The sequence below is a fragment of the Rousettus aegyptiacus genome, unplaced genomic scaffold (genome assembly GCF_014176215.1).
Source record: "Rousettus aegyptiacus isolate mRouAeg1 unplaced genomic scaffold, mRouAeg1.p scaffold_m13_p_7, whole genome shotgun sequence".
Taxonomy (NCBI): domain Eukaryota; kingdom Metazoa; phylum Chordata; class Mammalia; order Chiroptera; family Pteropodidae; genus Rousettus; species Rousettus aegyptiacus.
In genome coordinates, this window is record NW_023416310.1 from 98,831,667 (window position 1) to 98,854,599 (window position 22,933).

Here is a 22,933-nt window from a genome sequence, read left to right on the forward strand (position 1 = left end):
TCTAATGCATTACAAAATGTAGGTAACTTCGTACTATCTCACTGAAACATTTCCTGATGCATTTTAAGGAAATTCCTTCTTGTCCTATCACCAGTCCCTTCTTCACTTATTACCCTCGTTTTTTAAAAATGTGAAGTACATATGCTATTGTAAAAATGGTGCTGTGAGCTTCTTCTAAAGTCATAAGTCAGAGGTCAGATGTGTGTGATGAAAGTAATTTCTGCTTAGAGACTCAAATGAAACAGGAAATTATATAATGGACTATTAGGTAGTATGATATATCTCTTCAGTTAGGTTAACTTTTTGCTGAGGGAGGGGCTGTTTATTATTTATCTTGCCTAGGACAATGTAGCACATAGTAGATATTCTGTAAAACTTTTATGGAACTCTTACCTAATAATTTTCCCTATAGAATATTTTATTAACGAAAAAGATGGAAATCTCCTATGAGAGATATAATAAATTCAAGGTCTTTTTAAGTCCTAAAGGCTAACTGCTAAACACGAGTACTCATGAAGAAAAGTTTTAGATATCAGTAGTGGCCATCTTCCCAAGACGAGTCTAACAGAGAAACTGACAAACTGACAAACACATAAATGTTTGTTGAATAAACTGCAGTCTTATATATTGTCCCACACACCCATTCTTTCTTGACCCCATGAGGAATCTTAATTTGTAGGGGTAGATACTGCTCAGGCATTTAGAGATCCTAGAAGCTAAAGGGTTTCCAGGAGACCAGCTGAGAAATCACAGTCATAGATGGTTATTGGAGTTATACTGATCCTCATAAAAAACAATGTCTTGAAGCAATAGCTACCATTTACTAAATTCATACTATGTACTTCACATACATTGTTCCAGGTCTGTTAGTCTCCAAGTCCAAAACTTGCCCTCACTGTCTTCATTGCACTTGGAGAAGAAGTACCTTTCCTAAGGTCATGGAAGTATGAGGAGCCAGCCCTCAACAGTATTAGCCAATCATTTACATTCGTAGAATGAAAAACTTCATGTAGATGGCCTCTGATTCCTTCCATCTCTCACATGATATATTTCTTTCACTTAACAGACCCAAATATCACTCGAGACATCTCCTCTTAAGAGATATTCCAATATTTTTTTATTTTGTAATTCACAGAGGCTCCATTCAGTCGTACTGGGTAACTAGTCAAGAATGCTGATTTATTAAGTTTTATTGCAGGTGTTTAACCTAAATTTAACCTAGCGGTAACTTTAGGCTCATAAAGTATTTAGTGAACTATGTTAAATATTAAAAAATTTTTAAACGACTTAAGTATCAATTTTTAGTTTGTTTTTTTTTCAATCAATGTTTTAGGTTTGGGTTTTGTGGGTGAGGATGGTGGTAGATTGTGTTTTTTTAAACAGAGCTTGGTTGGAAAATTCACTTACTGAATTATTTTTCTATTTATACATTGATCCTCTGAATGCAAGGACAATTCTAAGACTGACCATGAAGAAACTTGTATAACAAAATGTTTTATATACTTATATTGAGATGGGACGTTGAATTCTATTTTGGGAAAATATTCCACTTCTTCAAAATCTTGTGCCATTTTTGCATTGTTGATTTTTTTTCAATATATCTCTGTAACAAATTCTTAAATAGGAGTCTAAGCACATGACTTACTGTTTCATCCATGGTGAAATGTGTTATGGAGGGCAAAGGAGAAATGACAGGTAAAGTGATTCATCTCAGTCAGAATGCAAGCTCCCTGAGGACAGGAGCTTTGTCATGTTCACTGCTCTATCTTCAGAACCAAGAACATTTGTTGAATGAGTGAATGTTATGTTTGTCTGGCCTTACCATTGTGATTGTAGCGCAGAGGAATTTTCATTGATGGTGCAGAAATCCTCCATTGGAATCTGGATCTCATATTCAATATCACTGGCTGGTTCAGGAATAGTTGATATAAGGTTTTTTAGGATATTGCCTGGATTTTTGTCCTTTGTGTAGCTGTCACTGCTCCAAAGAAAGGAGGGCAGCTTTGGAGAGAATTTCCTTATAGGTAACTTTGGAGAACTCTCTGATTTCTCCACTTCTTTTCCTTCTGAAAAATATAATTTAGTCACCAGTTCAGACAGAAGCAGAGACTCTCCCTCTTGGCCCAGGGTTGAATTGGAACAGGAAGATCCTGAAGAGTAATTACCTGGGGAAACTAAAGAGTCTTGCTGTTTAGACTGCAGGAATAGCCTCATTTTCTGCAATGCACTTGAATTCCCCAGTCTTCCGGAGATGCTTCTGTGATAATTGAGGTGCAGACTTCCTCTGAAAAGGGAAGAGATTCAATATGACCAGAATATTTGAGTGCCCTAAATTAACAAATAGTGTGGGATGATGTCAGGGAGAGTATATACTAGGGATCGATAGTATTAAGAGTACTAGGAGTATTCTTGAAATTGAAAAAAAATTCATCTGATTAGGTTTTTGTCTTTGAGTAGGTACACAAAAATAAATCTTAAAAATATAGCCTGAAATAGTACCAGCATGGTCCCTGTCACCTGCGTCTCAGACACATCTGTTTTCTTGACTGTGAGTTCCTTGAACACAGGGATTATGCTTTGTTCTTTGACTTCTTGATTTCTGTAGCTTTAGCGCTTAGCATGCAGGTCCTATAGAAAGATTTTCTGAACTGACCTAAAAATTATTGTGATGGTAGCTAGACTTAATGTTAGTACAGTGATGGCCACTGTTTGATGGGTGCCATACCTACTTCTTGGAAAGTCAGCCATTTGAATGTTTGATGTCTGGACAATTCCTTACTGCTGATGTGTATAGCTCATGGGTTACAAATACTATGCCGGGTGCAATTAGAGGAAGAATGCGTGCTCTGTGAGGGCAGGGACTGTGGTCAAGAATGGAACCTAGCCATAGTCTGTCCTCAGTAAATATATGTTGAGTGAATGCATAGATAAATAAATACACTTAAAGATCCCAGTTATCTTGTTTTTTTTCTCAAGAATTAATGTAGGGTAGCCCCAAAACTGCTTATGAAGGCAAAAATGATTTAAGAGAAAAAAGATACTAATTTTGATTTAATCATTTATTATGAAGATGACAAAAATTGTGCTTATCAGAAATGGATGATAAACAAGCTTCTGAAAGATAAAAAGAATAGAGAATTTAAATTATGACAATTAACTTAGTTGGGAGAAGAGGCTATGCATATATGAGAAATAAGTTGAAGCAAATACAAGGTTGAATGTAATCTGGAGTCACAGACTATAAATTCTGTAGAAATTTACAAAAGATGCGTAAAGGAAGGAACACTTAGCAAGGTGCTAGAAGAACTGTATTTTAGTCCTATTGTACCACTAAGTAACTCTGTGATTTCTTTGTTCTTCATCTCTAACATGAAGGTAAGACCAGATAATGCCTCTTCTCTGAATGTGAACCATTGCCGAAACACTAATCCTGAGGCAACCTCATTCTCCCAAGAATATCTTTTTCTTTTAATCTTTCTTAATTAAAACAAAGTTGAATATTACATTATAAAAATACTGTAGTATTACTGTAGAAAAATACACTAAAGGTTAATAGTAGTTTGTGTGGTGAGAATATGCCTAATTATATATTTTTTCTTTATATAATGATATATTTTCTAGATTTATTATAGTAAATTTATATTACTTAGTTTCAGAAAATACAATGAATGTTATTTAAAAAAGAATATAATATGTAATAGAGATGTTTTTTCTTTAATATGATGTGCAAATATTCAATCGTTTTGAATTAATATTTAAATGAATATATTTTCTTCACTTGGTGCAAGGACTGTCTTGGGCTTGAACTCTGGCTGCAACATTTACCAGCTTTGTGACCTTGGGCAAGGCATTTAACATTTCTGATTTTAGTGTTTTTACTTGTAAAATGGTAATAATAACGTATACCTCAAAATGCTGATGTAAAGATTAGGTGAGAAATTGTTTATGAATTATAAACTCAGTGTTTAACATGAAGGACATCATCATATTTTTTACCCTTCCCTAAATTAATTCAGTAGGATACACACAATGAATTATTTAAAAGTTATGCATCAGTTTTCATTTATTTTACTCTAAAAAAAAATGTAAGAATACATTTTTTTTATTTGTATGCCAGTAACTCATTAGAAAGACAGTTAAGATTAATTAATGGAAATAAACCAGTCTTTTCACAGCTATTAAAATTATTATTTTATCTTTTTTTTTTTTTGGTTGTCGAGGAATCATTTGGATTTGAAATAACATTTAACAATAGAAATCTCTGAATCTGTAACAAATCAGCTATTAAACATTAAGACGTGAATTAGATTTCAAGGTTAATTGGAATAAAAGCAAATTGAAAAGTTTATCACGATACTTTTCCTCAGAATCTGTAAGTTGTCTGAGACTGGTATCTGCTCTTTCTCTTTGTACCAGTGTGCTTGAACTGTAGTTGTGTCCTGGACTCGGCATTCAAACATGGCATATTGACCTCTGGTTGTATAGATGTCTTGAAAATGCTGAAGAACAAATAGAATTCACAGAATGGAAGAAACTGTTTCGCCATATATAATGATTTGGGATGCCAACTGCAGTAAGTGTGCATGATTTTTCATCATACTTATTGGCAACTTAACCAAAACAAGGAGCTATTGGGCATTCTTTTGTGCTTTGTAATGTGTTTTATAGTCGGGTATAAGTTATTTTTTATCTTAAGTTCATAGAATTGTGTTTATGAGAAAATTGTTATTCACTCCCCCAAGAGCTTTTTTTCAAAATAGAAAATAGACTAGTTGAAAAGTCTTCACATTATTGTATTATTTTGTCAAGTACATATATAGTCACATATTTAATGTTTATTATTGGTCAAGTAGCATGAGCAGTATTGTAATTTGTTAGGGATTCTGAATCATGACTTAGAGGACTTAAACCAAAATCTCAACTCCGCCTCTAGCTGGTTGAAGCTGATTATAGGAACTTGGAAGACTTTTAACCTCTGTGGAACTCAAGCTTTTTATCTGTGAAATAGGGCTAGCAAAATTCTCAGCGAACCTTGAGGTTTTGAGGCTCATTTCAGGTAAATAACATGAAAACTTTTTTTTAAAGAAGGGTTATATTGATTTATAAAAAGTATTTATTAACAATAGCTAGTTTAGTCTCACAATGCATGACATTTGTGGCAAATTTCTCCCTTAAATCCTCATTTCTTCTCTCTCCTATTTCCAGCCCCAGGGTCCTCTAGAATCTAGAATTACATTTTAGATTATAACTTGGCCCTGAGACCAGAGAAGGGTGTATCTGAAGTCCTTTTATCAGGTGAGACATAGTTGAGACACAGTGACCACCAATGTAGCCCTTGAGCCTGATGCACAGAGCTGCATATTACAGGGAAGGAATGCAGCAAGAGAGGAGATATATGGAAATAGACACACGTGCCTGACAGCATCTGCTGAAAGTGAGCTTCCAGAATCCGTAGTGTTCCTTACTCTTTATGGCATTGTTTCCTATGTCTCCCATTCTGCCTCTGGTAAAGGTGAAATCCTTACCTTGCTTCTTGGGCCAGCAATGGGCAGGGATTCCAGAAATGAGAAAGAGAGCCTAGAGGATTTCAACCTTAGTTTGGTTCCATCTAGCTCATTGAATCCTGCTATTTCCAGTGGGTGGTGGAGAAGCCTTCACAATCCTGAGCTCTGACTTTGATTGAAGTGGGAAATAGATACTGCTTTGCTCATTAACTTCTTCAGAAGGGCATCGTATAGCCAGCTAGTTTCGAGAATCTGATAAACCTTGAGATCAGGCAGAACATAGTCTACTTGGAGGGGACAGTCTAAGCATTGCTCTCCAGAGCTGAAGGATTGACACAGAGCAAAAGTGTAAAGAGCATAGCATAAATCACGAGTTGCTTTGTGACATTTCATGTTTTCTGGAACTCAGTTTTCTCACATATAAAATGATGATAATCTCTCAGGTCCTTTCTAGTTACCCTTTCCTCCTTTTTATCTCTTTAATAATGCCTACAATTTATCTATAAACTCCAAACTCCGTCATGCAGTGTGGATAGGTTACCTTGGTAAACAGAGGGACTACAACACAGGTAGATCCTGACAGGCTGCTGCAGGGAGTTTGCATCTGGTTTAAGAGTTAGAAGAGATACTGTCATCCACATTGTCAAGGCCCTAAAACCTGGAAGCACAGTGGCCGTGAACTAACTATATTAGCTGCTACCAGCCACACCCTAAGTTTCTTTTTTGGAAAGGATGATACTTCTAATTTAAATATCAGTTTGGATGTCTGCTCCAGTGCCACCTTTTTTTTTCTCTCTCCTCTAGCATTCCATCAGCTGAGATGGTGAAATAGAACACTGGGCAATGACATTTGAGAAATGAGTGTTTGCAATTATTTAGCGACTATATATTAAAGGTTTCTAAATTTTACTGACTAAATTTTTTCCCTCTCCTCTGTACAGTTGCTCTTGTATCTTTTAGGTTTTTAAAAAAGCATCCCCCACCTTTATTTTAAATAGGGAATTAATTCCTCAGATAGTTGGAATACTCTTATGGGACTCAAATCCTAGAAACCAACTGTCCCTTGTGGTTGGGCACACAGACAAGTGGCCAACCCACAGAACTACCATGGAGTTATTTCTGAGACCCATGGATTTCTTTGTTATCTTTCTGAGGTCATGCAGCTGAACGCTCTCCTCATGTACACTACTTTTCAAGGAAGTTGCATTAATCAATTACTTCTGAAGGGGTCTCCATGACTGGGACCCCTCAGAAAGCTTTTAAATCTGAACCTACCCTCTAGGGATTAATACACAATGGCTGAACTAAGGTAGAATAACTCGATCTGATGTTGGAGGTTTCATTAACTAGGGAACTGATGATCAGAGAAACTCTAGTGGTTTTCTTCTTTATCCTGTAGCTGGGAAACAAAACCAAACACAGTTCAGTGAAAGAAAGGTTAGAGGCAGCTTTGATAGAAATGCCTAACTGTATATACTTGAATGTATCACATTTTTCACTTATAATCCTTATGTTTTTTTTGATTTGCATAATTAAGCTATTTTTCTTTTTGACCATTTATTGGTGGATTATGGCTCCAAATAGTTTCTCTTTAAAATTCCTTTGTCTTAGTCTAATAGTCAGTGGGCTGTTACTAAACACTTAAATTGTGCGCAAGAAATTACTTATGAAGCAAATAATCACCTCAGAGTTAGGGAATATTTTTGGTTCATTTTTTAAAAAGTGGAATTCCCCCTATATTTGTATGCAACAAATGTACATTGACATGCACTTTCATGACTTGGACATTTCTCTAGCATATTCCAAACACAATCCAAGAGAGAAAACGTTTTCTTACTTCCCTGGGTATCTACAAGAAAGAGAAAAAAGACATTTTATTTACATTTCACTGGGAAATAATAAAATTTAGTTCAAGTGATTGTTTTCACACCAGAATCAGCAAACTAATTAGTTACAAACAGCAGGACAATCCAGAACGTCTGAATTCTTGACTAAGATGGAGCTACTTTAATATTCTTACTTTAAAAAATCCAGATGTTTATCTTTGCAGAGCTATAGCACTCACACCCAGAAAAGATGCTGAGTCATTTCTCAAAAACATTTCAGAAGGCATATATTAGTATCTGTGGATTTGCGCTTTGGTCTGGAGTCTTTAGCATATTTGTTATAATAAATCCAATGAAACACATTGCTGTGTTTACTATAAGAAAGGAAGTTGTCAATGTTTGTATTATCTTGATGAGGATTTATAGAGAAATGTATCCAATTCTTAGTACCATGAATTGGGCTTCTCCTCTGCTACTAGTTTATTTTTCCTTGTAGACACTGAATCTTAATATTGGTTGTATTTCCCTCTGTGTTGGCTACTTGAAAGTCTAGAGCTCACTTAATAGCCAATAATTCAGGAGAGATTAGAGTCAGGATCTCCTAGGATTACCCAATCTAACATTTAGATTACATGACCCCACAAAGAACTTTTATGTTATTTTCAAATAGAAGAGATAGATTGGATAGAAATGGGATATTTGAAATTATAACTATTCCAGAAAATCCAGGCTATCCGGTCACTTTATACTATAGTGCTTCAATGAAAAAAAAATTAATCCCCACTTAAAAAGTCCTTTACATATAGTATTCGATACCATCATTAGGACTCGATTTATCTAATTCCTTTCTCATCTCAGTATCCCTTGATATTTAGAATTTTTTCAGTCTTTAAAAAATCTTGAAGTTTTATAACCATTTCAGGCTTAATTTGCTTTAGACTAAGATTTCAATAGTGTAAAAGATATACATTTTATGTTTCATTTCTTTAGGTGTCTAGTGGCTGCAGAGTGTACATTTTATTTATACTGTACATAAACATATTTACTCCTTCCTGTGTATATAGTATTAGAAAGCACTACAGAAATGTTAGAGTAAGAGTAAAATAAGTCCGTGAACTGGAACTGCCTTTTTTTTTTAAGGATTGCTTTTACATTTTCAAAGAACAAATAAAACTTTGGTAGTTTAGAAGACAGTAAGTTCAGATCCGTGTGTATACATGTGCTAAAGGGATTGCAAACATGCATAGATTACTTGTATGTCCAAAACTGGGTACAGAGTCTATACTTACAGATACACTGCACAAGATAGAATCAAACCTTGAAATGTTGACTGTATTTATTTGAGTTAGATCTTTTTTTGTTGAATGAAAACTTCACAAAAACTCAAACTCTTGAATTGGCAAACACTTTCTGTTGTTTCTTCTGTCAAGACCCCAGGAACAGCACAAAGGAATTTGGAGTTAGCTGACATGGTGGAACTATATGAAAAGCTCAATAATGCAAAGATGCATAATAATAATATAGGTACTGTCTTAAATAATGCCATAAGATATCAGAAACGTTAATGTCACAAGACATTAAATAGTGCTAGTGACATCACAAGACAGGACATAATCACGCCACAGGCTATTGGAAGCAAGTGCTGTGATTTCAAAGGAGACAGAAGCTTGACTGGTCTAGGAAAACTTTCTGCTCAGGGTGAACCTTCAACTGAACTTTGTAGAGTGTTAAAATTGAAAAAGATGAGTTATGTATGTGTGTGAGTTAGAGATGGGAGTTAGAGATGGGGTGAATAGTGGTGGGGGATGGATAGAAAAAGGAAGTAAGTAACATTTATGGAACACTAAACTACGTGCCAGATTCCTGCTTATTTCTTTATCTCATATGTGGGGAAAGCATTCTATAACCATTTAATGGTATGGAATGTTCTGGGATCTGATTGCCTGGATTTACAATTTATTATGTAGATATCCCTCTAAACCTCAGTTTCTCAGTCTGTAAAATAGGTGTAATAATAGTATTTATTTCTAGGGTTCTTTTGAGGATTAAATGAAAGCCCACAAAAAGCACTTACCTCATTCATATGCCACATGTCAAGCACTCAGTAACTGATCACTGCTACTATTATTTTGATGGTGGTGGTTATTTTTAGATCCAGGTGAAGTTCCACTTTTTCTAAAAGGTTTCTAATCTAGCTCTCTTTGATTTTCTTCTTTTGTGAACTTACAACCACTGTAATATACTTTTTTTTGTAATACACTTTTGTTTTTAGCTATTTCCTATTGTGTACTTTCAGTTGGGAGATTTTTAAGATCAGGGATCTTTCCATATGTCACTTCTCTGCAAAATATTTAGTGTTGAACACATAGTAGGTGTGGAGATAATTAATTTTATAGATTATTGCATAGGGAGAGGCTATTAAAAGTTATCCTAGGAGGTGTGTGTTGCTTTTTGCTGTTTTCCCTCAACCCCATTCCACAAATAAAAGTAATTGATACAGAAAGATTTCTTCTCTTCTGACCTTGGCACTAAGTCCTCATACCACACGGGCCATCTTAGGTGAAGTTTACCAATCACAGAATTGCAGACCAGAATGTTGTGTATTTATTGTTCTGAATTCACTGTGTAATGGAACAGTCCTTTTACATTGTATTTAAGTTCCTTGAGGGTAGAGACATACTCTATTTTGTTCACTCTTGTGTTCATAGTGCCTAGAATAGTGCCAGGCACAAAGAAGGTGCTCAATAAATACTTGTTGAATGAATGAATTTGCTTTATTGGCAATATTGACTGAGACTTCAGTGAAGAATGTTTGTGACTTCTAGAGAGTCTAACCTTAAAGTATCAGACCCTGGAAAGAAACCCTATAAATGCTGGCTGTGGCAAGAAGATAAGAATGAAATGCTTCCCCTTATGGGAAGAGAAAGATTAAATGAGAGAGTGTATATGAAACTTTTAGAATTTCTTGGAGGAAACATACCTTGTAAATAAATACAAAGGCAGTTGGTTTGAGAAGCTTGAATTTTCTCTAAGCTCCTTGGCATGTCTTAAAGGAGAAGCTAGAGAAATCAGCAGAAATGTTTTGGTGGTGGATGAGGTCCAGGTTTTTGTTCACCTTGATATTGTTCCATGTCCCCAGACTAATAAAAACAACAACAGAGAATATCCAAGCCTTAAAAAGAAAAGGTCACACCGTGACCCCTTAACATTCCATATACTTTTTCTTCTAAGCGTGAAGAATCAGACTTCATAGGCAAGGCACTAGACAGCTTATGCTATTGTTTAATCCACAGGGTGAGGAGGACATTTCACCTCCTGTCCCTGATCTTCAACCAGTGGAAGGAGACAGTGGTAACTAATGGAACCAAGAAATGCCCTGGATCTTACTTTGGGATATGCCACTGATTAGCATGAGTTAAATAATCTATGTCTGGATTGTATAGAAATGGGTAAAAATATAGAGAGACCATGTGGGGGAGAGAGAGCATTAATTCAGGACTGAGGAAATGTGGGTTTTCATTTTACATCTATTATATGACCTTGACAAAATCCTTTGGGGTCTTAGTGATCCATCTAATGAGAAGTGAGAAATGAGATGCACCGTAAGGTTTCTTCTAGGACTATTTGCTCTTTTAAAATGTTTTTTAAACCTCGGGGTTTAATCATGCTTTAAAATCTCTGATTTTCATAATTACCAGAATAGATGAAATTCCATGATAGAATAAGAGAAAGATGAATGTTGGAGCTAAAACCAAAAGCAGTCAGCATGTAGGGCTGTGGCTTAGAATGCCACTCCAGACTCAGAGGTCTGAAAGATGAGCCGAGCTTTAGAATTATGTAAACAACTTAAATATTATTTATTTATGAAAACAAATCTTTCAGAAATCATTGGGTAAGTGATAAAACCACACATGAGAACTAGCCCTTCTTCCAGAAAAGGAATAATTTGTAAAAGAAATGTCTCTCAAATATTGAGTTCTCTTGCTAAAGTCTTTGCATTGGATTCTCATGTATTTTTCTTTAGGGGGTAGAAAAGAAGGTTTTCAAAAGAAAACCTTGACTGCTATGAAATAATACCACACTCCAGAGTGTTAAAATGAAAATGTAGATTCAGAATACATGTAGGCTCTGTATGTGACCTGTCCTGAAGTGTTCCTTCTTGATTTTATGTAGCACTGGGGATGTCCTTGAGAGAAAAAATAGCTAGGGATTTTACTTTGGTGGTGAGTTATGCTAGCAGGCTTCATGTCTCACGTAAATGGTAACCTTTGCTGAATGTAACCCTACCTCTTTGAAAAGAGAACAGAATTAGACTCCATCAAATGAAGAGTCCAAGACCTTGGCAGTCTTACCCTGGAAAGATGGCAAGGTACGTAGAGATCATACAAATGAACAATGATGATGCCCTTATAACATTGCCTAAATAGTTAGGATGTCTGCAGAGTTATGCTATCTTCATGGATATAATGTAGGATCAGTGGTCTGAAAAATAGAACATTAGATCTATTTAAAAGGGTGCAACTGAAGAATCTGATAGTAGCTACATTAGGCAAAAGTTGGAAAAGAGAAGTGAGGTAAGGCGTGTTAGCAACATCTTTCAAACATTTTAAAATGTCACATTAGTGAGAATACTTAGTGAAAATTTACCCAATAGGCTAAACTTGGTGCATTCTATTTAAATGTTACTAAAGTTATCTGATTTGATGTAGAATTTTATTGTACTGTTTCAATTCATTTTATTTATTTTATGATTTTGTCTATTTTAGATTTAAATATGTTTACTATTCAATAACCAATGCCACACTTAGTAACCTTTATTCACAGAAAGATAATTAATTTGAAGTGTCCACAAAGCAAGAGATATTGTGGAAGATACTTGTTTTTTATTTTGTGTTATACCTAACAGCAAGAGGAGGGAGAATGAACAGTTGAGGAAAGAGGTACCTGAGTTAAGTGAAAAGGAGTTGTGATTTGTGAGAATGTAAGATGATTCCCGTCACTTTTTGAACTAGTCCTGGACTTCTGCTTTCTATGGCCCTCTGTTGTCAGACCCTGCAAAAATGAAGGAATTTGACTTGTGAACATATTCAAGCTGTTTAAAGAGAAGATGATATTTGACATCAACTAAGTATTTTGATGATTGTTTTTGAAAAGTTCTTAAGGCAGTTTTGATACATGGGAAATTCTAAACATGCATCTCAGTATTTCTTTCCCAGTTTAGACCATTTTCTAGGAACAGTGGGGTTTTATTTCAGATCTCTTGAATTTTTACCATGCTGCCTTCACAGTTGGTTCTATCTTTTATTTTTTCCTCCCTTGCTTTTCAGAAAAAATAAATCATCTTTTTTTAAATTTTCACGTCAAGGGTGAGCTATTGTTTTCTAGATAACTAGAAATTTTACTTGATCATACTTAATGTTTTGCCTCTTTTCCAGTGTCTTGTCAAATTTCTTGATTTTACACAGTACCAAGGAGACTTGTGCCAAGGAGATTATTAATCATGTCCTCTCCACGTTAGAGTATAATAATCACTGTCTTGGTTTTTATGGTTTCTATAATAACTAAATGGAGTTTTGATATAAAACCACTTATTTTATGAAGTTATTTAAAAAATTACACTCTAAGTAGCATGCAGATTTCTGTTTGGATATCTCTGTGGCATAGCACTACTGCATTTGTTTTCCTGCCATCAAAGACCACACCATTCATGGCCTTTTTCTGACTGCTTCTCCATCAAAGGGTATTTATGATGCCCGGTCATAAATTAGGACTGTTACTACTTCTTCCTCCTGATGCTGAGACCCTAGGGTTGGCTTAGAAACTACTGGGACATATGTTGAAACTCTTGCTCACTGAGGGGTTCTTTTGGGACTTATAGTCTTTCTCCTGTGACTTGATGTTTTAGGTCAGGAATATGAGAAGCGTTGATGCTGGGTGGTTCATCTCTGATCCATGTGTTGTCAGCCGGGGCATCTGGGCCTAGAGAATGCATTTTTTCTATGATGGTTTCTTCACTCTCATGTCTGGCACCTTGGCGCTACTTTGTGCTTGTCTGTCTGTCTTTCTCTCCATATAGTGTCTGATCCACTGAGTGTGGCTTTGGCTTTTCATAGCTTGGTGACCTCAAAGTAGTTGGCTTTCTCACGTGGAAGCTTATGGTTCTAAGAGCAAGTGTTCCAAGAATCCTCTCTCTTTTAAAGAAAAACTTCCCCCACTTAATTTTGTTGTGATTTCTTGGACCCTTAATTATGGCAGTGCAGGAACTAATTTTAAAAGACTCAATTTATATAATTTTTTTATACCAAAAATTCAGGTCTTAGGGCTCAAATATTAAGAGGATTGGTTTGAATTATGTGCCAAGCTACTTTTTACTTTGTATTGTTTGAGAACTTTTGAATTTAGCTAAAGATTAGGTTTTAGGAATTTTTTTCTTATTTGAGGATAAAATATTGAAATTGAACCAGCCCCTGGGCAAAGGAACAGTGGTGGCAGAGGCCTAGACTCCGGGAGAATGATCTACTTCCTGGTATTATTCTGTAGCACCCACCGTGACTGTGCTGATGAGAGATGTCAGGAGAAAAGTTGCCTGGCGTTAAAAGCCTTACCATCTTGGAACCAATCAACAAATTTCAATCCAGCTTTTGGCAGAACTGCCAAATTGACCAAGTTTATATTTTGCAAGCCCTCCCCACCTCTTTTGTCTCTCCCTCCCCAGAACCCAGTCTCTCAGAGTTCGTGTTTTCTTCCTTTAGATTTAGCCTTCCAAAGCTATCACTTACTTAAGCCCACGTCAAAACTGACTTGTTTTATACTAATCCTCTGATAGACTGGTTCAGACAAAGACACAAATTCTCCATGAATACATTCCACTTCTCCATTTGTCTTTAAATTATCTCCTTTGATACTTAACCTAAAATAGAGAAAATTTGTCCTTTTTGATGCCACTGGCTTGGAGTACATGTTTTTATAAGATCATGCCGGATTTTTAAAAGAAGCTCTTCCATTTTTGTTTGCTCTACACTCACATGCAGAGTTATTGCCAGAAGAATACTATGTGCACAAGTACAGCTAAGACCACATACTGTCATTAGCTTGGAGTCTCATTACCCACCACGTGGACAGCAGCAAGTGCTGGAGCTACGTGTAACTAGAAGAGTCCTAAAGAGGAGAATCTGTAGCACTAAGCAGTCTTTTTAAATTAAATATAAATATAAAATAAAATAACCATGCACGATCCTCTCTGAACTTGATTTTTAGCAATTGTAAAATGAGGTTAGTCACCAAGGCACTGTATTAACTACTTTATATGCATTTTCTTACTCATTCTTTACAAAACTTCAAGATGTAGAGATATTGTTCTCCTTTTGCAAACAAGGAAACATGAATTTAGAGAGGTTACACATATTGCTTGATGTCACACAGCTAATAAGCAATGGAGTCAGGAATAAATCTATATATAGTCCATCTGTATAAGAAATAATAGCTTCCTTGACCTGTGTACTTCTTGGGAATTAGAAGGAAAGGGGACCTAGGCTCTAAGGAAAAGTCTGAAGTTCTGCTTTATAACTAACCTTTGGGTTTAGAGGGGTTATAAGGATATGAACAGAAATGTCTACCAAAAATCTTCCCATATACAAGTCACTGGGTCAGCAACTTAACTCTGACAGTGCTCTCTGTTTATTGCTTGGATGTATAAGAAAATGTATGTGGTGTTGAGCTAAATCGAATTGGACAATTGGTAAAAAGCTTTTGCAAAACATGAAAGAGATGTGTGGTAACTTGATTTCATTGGGTCAAAGCCCCAAAGACCCACATCAGAGGTCTTGGCATAGGCAGAATTGAAAGTGTATTCAATAAATAAATTATTTAAGAGACTCAAAGGGTAAATTTTCACTAGGTTCAGCCCCCTCACTATAAAATATGATGTAATGATACCTCACTTCAGTTTTCTCAAGAAAGTTATGAAAGAATTATATAAGGGGAGGGGAAGAGGGTAATTAGGATAGGTTAGTAGAACGTATTTCTCTTCTAACTTTCTTCTTTCAGTACAGTTTAGTTTATTTAGCTCACTGTCACCTTGGCAATGTTGAACCGTGTGAGAGACTGCGAAACTGAGTACATAGTAGGGGAGTGAGGTGTAACAGTGACGAGGGCATGGAGGCAAGGGGCGGTTTGAAGTGCCAGGAGATTGGGGTGTATGTGTCACGATAGAAGACACACAAGCAGGAGCTTTTCAGGAAGGTTTTAGAGAAGCTGGAGTTTAGAGAGGAAGTCAGGCTTTGCAGCTTCAGACTTAATCCCTAGTTCTTACAGTCATGTCTGGGACAGTACAGAAGTGATGTCCTCATGGAATTATGAAACCATTGAATATTAGAGCCCAAAATGACCATAGAGCCCATCAAGAAAATTTAACCCTTCACTTTTTTTTTTGTTTGTTTAAAGGAAACGTGGAATGATTGTCTAGTTGACTCAGAAACAGTTTTGATATTCATGTAAGGCTCTAACATCACATTTCTTTTGCAGTTTCTTTCCCGTTAAAAATCCTATCCATCAGAGACACTGTGTGTTTATGTCCATTTGTGTTTGTGTAGATATGATGTCTATGTTGGACCTGGTTTGTTAGATAATACAGTGAAGGATGGTGATTTTAGTTACTTTTTAGCTGCAGAACTGAAGTCAAGTTAGTCTATAGATCTTTATCAAATATTCACTCAATGTATTCCTTTATTTCTGAGGGCCAGACAACATATTTTAGGCACATAATTTGGATAGCCTGATAGCCCTTTGCTTTCTAGGTGTTCACATGTTCTGTAGGGAAAGAATGATGATAACAGTGCCTCAAGCACCATGGAAAAACATTTGATAGTTTTACAATGGGTCTTAAAATTTGATGTGCATATACGTCACCTGAAAATTGTGTTAAAATGCAGATTCTGGCTCTGTAGGTCTAGGCTGGGGCCTGAGATCCTGCATGTTGCACAGGCTCCCAGATAAAACTGATGCTGCTGGTCCACAGACCACGCTTGGACAAATAGCATGAGCAGAGTATTAACACTGGTTGATGTGAAGCATGCACAGGGAATGGCAAGTAAATCAGTTTGACGGGCCAGGGAAAGTTGAAAATATTGGCTAGGATCAGATCTCAAAGAGCTTTGAGCACCAGGACAGGAATTTAGATGATAGCATGTGTTAAGGAATCATTGAAGGTTTCTGTACTGGTTATACAGTGACATGATAGGACCCGTACTTAAGGTAAATTATCTGTCATCATGCTGAGGACAGATGAGGTTGAAGATTCATACTAGGTATCAAGCAGTAGACATTCAACTCCTGGTCCTTAATTTCAAATGAGAAAAATAAGCAGAAAGGAGAGAGGAGGAGACTAGCAACAAGGAAGCTACCTGCTTTATAGACTGGCTCTGGGGGAGAGCTGGGAAGTTTGTATCATAAATCTCTTTAGTCTGCCCAAATTCCAAGATTCTTACCAATTCCTTGTTTATTTAAAGATGTAACCATAAACTATGCACTTGGTAAAATTTTCTGCTAGATAAATTCAACACAAATATATTGAATGCCAGAAACAGTGCTTTGCTATCTCAGGTATCTGTTTATCTCCCAAAGTGTCTAATGCAGGGTCCTGCCCTTCATCAAATTTATTGTAATGTTATTGGATGAATGAAGGAATTCGTTCTGCCTTTCTTACTTTAACTTAAGATTCAGTCGTATTCCCTTGATAAGACTATTCCAAAAGCTAGGACATGATAAATAATAAAATATAGGAACATGAATACAATTAGGGGAAGTTGGAGGAAGAGTTAGAGGAGGAAGAGTACCTGGATAATATAAGTTATTGGTATTGTTCTGGTTCTTGGGTTGAGTAATGAGTTCACAGCATTTATTATCTTATTAAAAGTATATAAGAAAATGAAGAAGTAAATAAAAGAGTGGCATGTATGTTAATTTATAATTCAGTTCAAATATGAATTATTATGTGTGTTATGTACCTAAGGTCCATTAAAAAAACTGCATACACACATTTATATACTCAAAAGTAACATCATGGAAAGTCCATCCTACCTATAGGATCTGACAAAAGTAAGAGAAGGAAGTTAAAATGGCCATTTCATCCTACATCTGTGGAGGGCTTTCCTGTGCAGTATATCAAAATGCAGATAATTTGAGTTATATCTAGCTTGAGGCTTGGTGAGATCCCAGGCAGTAGCTACAACAAAATATATAAATATTCTGCTATGTAAATTTCTGATCCATTTGATAATTTACAGAGTGCAGAACATGTTTGACTGCCATTCACTCAGTGTTACATCCTTGGATTCTTGAGGTCCCATTATGAATTTAATGTCCTCAGAGTATCATCATACTTAATATTCTCCTGACATTAGATTTTATGATATTAAATCTTTTCTAAATATTAAAATGACACCAAAGTATGAAGAAATATATCCCAGAAGGTCAAATCCATTTTCAAAATAAAAGTGATGTATGAAAATAGTTTCCTTTTTGTATCTGTCCTAGGGAGTGAATGAAATTCTGGCCAATTCTACTGCAATACAGGAATTACCAATTTTCAGAGAAATACAATGCAGTAAAATATAGTCAGTAGTAGCACTACTCAGTGTAATTTAATTCTTTTGATTCAGAAGGTACTTTTTAAGTATGTGTGGTGTTCAATGGAAATGAATTTTCTAGAAAATTGAAACAAACCTATGAATATCAAAAGATTTTTAAAAGATTTGTAGAAGTAATAGATGCTTAGGGCAGAAATTCTGAAAATTCAGAGAGTACAGAAGGTACAAAGTGAAGTATAAAAGTTGACCCTTTCCAGTCTCCAATTTCTACTATTAACTGTTTGTTAATATCCTTGAAGATACAATTAAACACACATACAATTATGTATATAACTTTACTTTTTCATAAGTACAGTGATGCTCTATAAATATACCTTGCTTTTCCATTTAATATATCTGGATCATCATTTGATAAAAGCACACAAAAATCTAATTTATTCTTCTCAATTCCTACATAGAATTTTAAAATACAGTTTATAATAGTTTAATCAGTTCCCTGTTAAAGAGTATGTGGGTTGTTAAAAACGATACTTAAGTGAGCATCTTGATAAATATACCTTTGCATACTTTTCTAAGTATATCTATAGCAGTGGAATAGCAGGGAGGAAAAGCACAGGCATTTAAAATTTTAATAATTATGGCCAGATCGCCCTTTTCTAAAATGGTACATTTTCAGGGGTTATTTGAGAATAACTTCCTTATAATCCTCATAATATGATTATCTCATTGTTTTGTGGACTCGCATTTCTTGAATCATAAATGAGGTGCATCTCTTGTGTGATTATTGGTCACTTGTGCTTTCTCTTATAGAATGCTTGTTGAGAAATATGATCTTCAAAACTGAACATAGAACATCCACAATATATTTTTACAGCTATACTTTTACAGTTAGACTCCATTCAAGGTTAATATTTAACAAATAATCTTTTAGAATTTTGAGATTACGCCTTGTTATTATTTTTACATAATACATGTCACACCAAATATCTAACACCAAGATGATGACATTTGGTCTTTTCTGTTTGATTTAATGAACAGTTGTACCTTACGCAGACTTTAGTCTAACTTGAGCCTTGTGCAAGTTTGGAAAATTCCTGAACCGGAACACTTCAAAAAAATTTTTGGGAGAGCCCTGATGTCATTCCCCCTCCATCTTATGTCAAAACAGTGTATACTTTCTTCTCACTTTGATGAGAAATAACCTTGGAAATAAATTTATACTCAGGTATAATTCTATGAGTTTAGGGCTCATGCTTTTTTTTGTGATCTATACTGTTTCTACCACATTGTGACTACTTAGGAAATGTCTAAGAAAAACAGCAGTATGCTAGTATTTGGTTTGTCAGTGGCTCAGGGCATCAGTGGGACATAGAGCAGAATTCTTGCTGAGGAATATGATCCTCACTTGATTCTAATTTTGTCTTTGTGGTGCAGCTGGTGTTGGATAAATCTGTCCTCACAAGCTGTATGAGACTAGAATAAAATTAAATAATTGGGGTTAAATCCAAATACAAAAAAGTGGAAATGACTGATTAATCTTTGATATTTCACTTTCTGCATCTTGGTGAAAAGGTACTCGTTATTCATTGTGAACTCTTAGCAGCAGTCCAGTTTGAAGCTTAAAATGAGCAGTATGTGTGCCGTAATTTAAGGTCTAACACTTCATGAAAGGTAATGCTGAATTCTTGCTTTTTACCTTGTTCTCTACCCTGTTGATAAAAATGATAGGCTATACATACTTGTTTTTGTTAGCAACCTCTCTTTCTTCTTCTCCCTTGAGTAAAAGGTTGCTACCAATGAAATGATGAAGCCCACACTTTTACTTGGGTTGGGATGATAATCCTGTGTTGCCTCTGAAAGTTTGCAAGTGATGGGACCCCAAACTCCTGGTGAATTCTCCCCCAGGTGACTAAATATCTTGCTGATCTTAAGGAATACATAAAAGGATGGTGAGCTCAGAGAACATCAGGTTGCTGGCTTTTATTCAGCTAACTGGATTACTAAGGTAGAAAAGCACTAAAAATAAAGCAGAGCACAGATTCTCCTGCCAGGGGTTGAGTATTGAGATAACTTGTGTTTTTGGCTGACGTTGACATCATCCATTCTTCTGATGCACTGTGCAAATAGGAACTAGAATGAGACACAGATTTGGTCATGGAAAATCTGTAGCCCTGTCCTGATTCATTATTACTTCTTGTCAGGCTCAATTAATTAATCCCTCTAACTCCTTTAGGCTATAGCTAAACACACCAAGGTAAGAACTTGAAACCAAACTCAGGGCCAGTCTCAGGGGAAATCACTTGATCTCTTCTAGTTTCAAATATATCTTTGCTAGGACTCTTCCATGTCATTTGGGTTTCAGTGTTTCCCCCAGGGGTCAGATACTACCAGAGTTGGAAAGGTTGGAAGACGTCTCAGGAACTCAGTTCCAAGATCTGCTGATTTTACAGTGATCCAAATCACCTACAATGAGTAAGGATTCTTATTGCTGAATATCTGTTTCTATAGTTGCTTCAGATATCCTGAGCAGAGAGCCTTTGCTGGTCAGACTTAATCTATGGTTCTCATTTGAACTAAAATGGAGGGAAAATCCATGAACATCCCTACCTTTTTTATAGCTATCCCTCTTCTCCTTTAATTTTATAGAAAGTTGCCTTTAACCAGAATAATGCCATTTTACACTGATTGTTTGATACTCACAAAACACTTCCACATATTTATTTTGTGACCTTCAGAACAAGTCTGTACGGAAGGCTGATGGTATTATCCCCTTATTAACTGCTAGACTAAGAAAAGCCAAGAGATCCAGACCTTGGCAATGATTGGTTTCAAGAGCCATGGGAACTTTGGGTTTTTTTGGTCCACTTAGCAATGTCCAATCTGACATGGCCCTTTCTCCAACTCTGGAAGTTTTTTTGTTTTTATAAAATAATTTATATAAATGTTTCTGTAAAAATGCATTCTCATTATAGAAAACTTATAAAATATGGTAGAAAAATGAGAGAAAAAAATCAACCATAGGCTTATTATACGAAAGCAAATTCCTTGGGCTTGCTTAGGATTTTGACTGAATCAAAATTTTTGGCTGGGAGGAGAGATCAATTGGGTATACAGTAATGCTAATCTGTCCTTAACCTGTTTCTCTGCATTTAAAATAATGTACATAATAGATGCTTTAATCTGGCTTCCAGGGATCCTTCACAGGTAGATATTGGTTGTAGACCTTCAGAGCTGAGCTCTGAAAATGAGCCAAAATTCTACTGCCATCCTTGGTTGAGATCAGCTGTTTACTGTTCTCCTTTAGTGATTCTTCTTCTTCTTCTTCTTCTTCTTCTTTTTTTTCACAAAACCATTTTTCTGTCCTTCTGGCTATATTAGTACAATTTCTCTTCATCTTTCCCTGGTAGTTGTCATTTCCAGTCTTAAAGTCGCCAGCAGCTCTTTTGCAGATCTTTCTTCAAATTCTGCCTGGCTTCCTTAGTGCAGAGATCTAGGGCCAAGATAATATTGAAGAGAATAAAAGGACTGGTCTTTCTCCATTCTCCACGCACCCAGCTTGCCACTCAGAAGGTACATCTGACCAAAGAGAGCAGCACTGGGAAGTGCAGGGACTGTAGCAGCTCTGAATATTGGGAGCCAGAAAATATTGAATTCCAGTATATCTTTGAATCTCCTTCTGCATTTTTCTTAGTGCTTTAATAATAGACATTGGGTAAGTGTTTATAGATGAGTGAGTGAGTGAGTGAGTGAATGAGTGAGTGAATATATTTAGTCCTGAGAGTAGAGGTGGGAAGTCACTGTGCTAGCTTCCTATAAATCAAAAACATCAGGATTGTATTCTCTGTCCTGTGCCCAATTAGGAATATTTGATTGTCCTCATTTGTGGAATCACTGTGATATGAGAAAATCCAGCCAACCAGCAGCCTTATGGTTTCAAAGGTACTCACAGCTTTCCTGTTGCCTGTCTGCTTTTCTGCTCCTGTTGTCCCTACAGAAAGAGCCCCTCGAGGCTGGGTTTGTTTGAGATATATCCCTGCTCTCTGGCAAGGAGGAGCATAAACTGGAATGACAGCTGTGTGCCAAGAGGCTAGGATATCAACTAGAAGGGATGAGGAAGGGTCTCCCTGTTCCACTCTGGTGTAGCCCCAGCTTTCAATTACGACACTTGGGGAGTGTGCATCCTCCCAATAGAAGGACAAAAGAAATGTAACCCTGAGTTAACTACTAATAATTATACATCAGATTTAAATGAAACTGAGACAAAAGGCAAGGCAGAAGCCAATGTCTCATGATAAGCAAAGCATTTTTAGCTGGAATGTAAAGAATTTTGGTATTGGGATCAAAGGAAATTTAAGATGTTCTTTCTCTTAGTACAAAAGATGAGATATAGCTACAGTTGCTTGGGTCAGGATTATAACTTTACTGATTTCAGAAATCTAATATTAATCTTAGCATTGGCTTTGCTGGAGAATCTATGTAGGTTTGTAGATTTTTATGGCAAGGTGTGTGGAACAGCACATTTGTTTTTTCTTGGAAGCTTAAGACTTCTCTTTTACACACTGTTAGTAGAAATGCTTTAGATTGTCCTGAATTGATCAGTACATCTTAAATACAATAAAAAGAATTTAGGTTTAAGGATGTTTACTAGAGGGGAATGGGATGGGAAAGGTTGAATAGGGTAAATGGGTTTAAATATATGGTGATGGAAGGAGACTAGACTTTGGGTGATCAGTACACAATGCAGCACACAGATGATGTGTTATAGAATTGTACACTTGAAACTTATATAACCTTATTAACTAAGGTCACCCCAATAAACTTAATAAAAAAGAATTTAGGTTAAATAAAGAAACTTCTTTTTATGGATAAACTGAAAATTTCTGTGACAAATATAACTTTCCACTCCCTGTTATAAATTATATGATTATCCCAGATAAGAAAAAGCTAAAAGAGTTCATCACCACTAAACCAAAATTACAATGTTAAAAGGACTTCTATAAGAAGAAGAAAAACTCAG

At 35.9% G+C, this 22,933-nt stretch overlaps 1 protein-coding gene across 14 annotated transcripts in view; it reads left to right on the forward strand.

The window, feature by feature from the left end:
* The window catches only part of KLHL3 (kelch like family member 3), a 228,709-nt gene that overhangs the window by 19,675 nt on the left and 186,101 nt on the right, over positions 1 to 22,933 (forward strand). For 13 of the 14 annotated variants that reach the window (XM_016160622.2, XM_016160623.2, XM_016160619.2 and 10 more), the window contains one exon: positions 4,417 to 4,573. The exons of the other annotated variant lie outside the window; for it this stretch is intronic. The gene's annotated coding sequence lies outside the window, so the exon portion shown is untranslated. The remainder of the gene's footprint in view (positions 1 to 4,416; positions 4,574 to 22,933) is intronic. 14 annotated transcript variants of the gene reach the window in all.